The sequence below is a fragment of the Tigriopus californicus genome, chromosome 6 (genome assembly GCF_007210705.1).
Source record: "Tigriopus californicus strain San Diego chromosome 6, Tcal_SD_v2.1, whole genome shotgun sequence".
NCBI lineage: Eukaryota > Metazoa > Arthropoda > Copepoda > Harpacticoida > Harpacticidae > Tigriopus > Tigriopus californicus.
In genome coordinates this window covers 8,251,078-8,251,322 of record NC_081445.1, presented here as the reverse complement: position 1 = coordinate 8,251,322, position 245 = coordinate 8,251,078, and the positions used below count along the sequence as shown (strand labels likewise).

Below are 245 nucleotides of genomic sequence, written 5' to 3'. Positions count from 1 at the left end.
TGTCTAATGTTTGTTAGAATTCTGAAGGATCTGGAGTGTACTTCAAAGCGACGGGATACCCGTCCGGTTCCATCCACCAAGATTTTTGGGCCGAAACGATCTCAATCAAGGAAAGAGTAATCGGACTGTCGAGATTGAAGCGATAACGGCTAGTCGAAATCCAAGAGACTCTCTCTCTCTCTCTCTGTCTGTCTGTCGGGATCCGAGAAGGATAAAAGCATGTTCGAACTGATGAGAGCTTGGAT

At 46.1% G+C, this 245-nt stretch overlaps 1 protein-coding gene across 5 annotated transcripts in view; it reads left to right on the top strand.

Annotated features, from left to right (window-relative positions):
- The window catches only part of LOC131881635 (Ca(2+)/calmodulin-responsive adenylate cyclase-like), a 37,924-nt gene that overhangs the window by 30,865 nt on the left and 6,814 nt on the right, over positions 1-245 (top strand). The gene's annotated exons all lie outside the window — the stretch shown is intronic.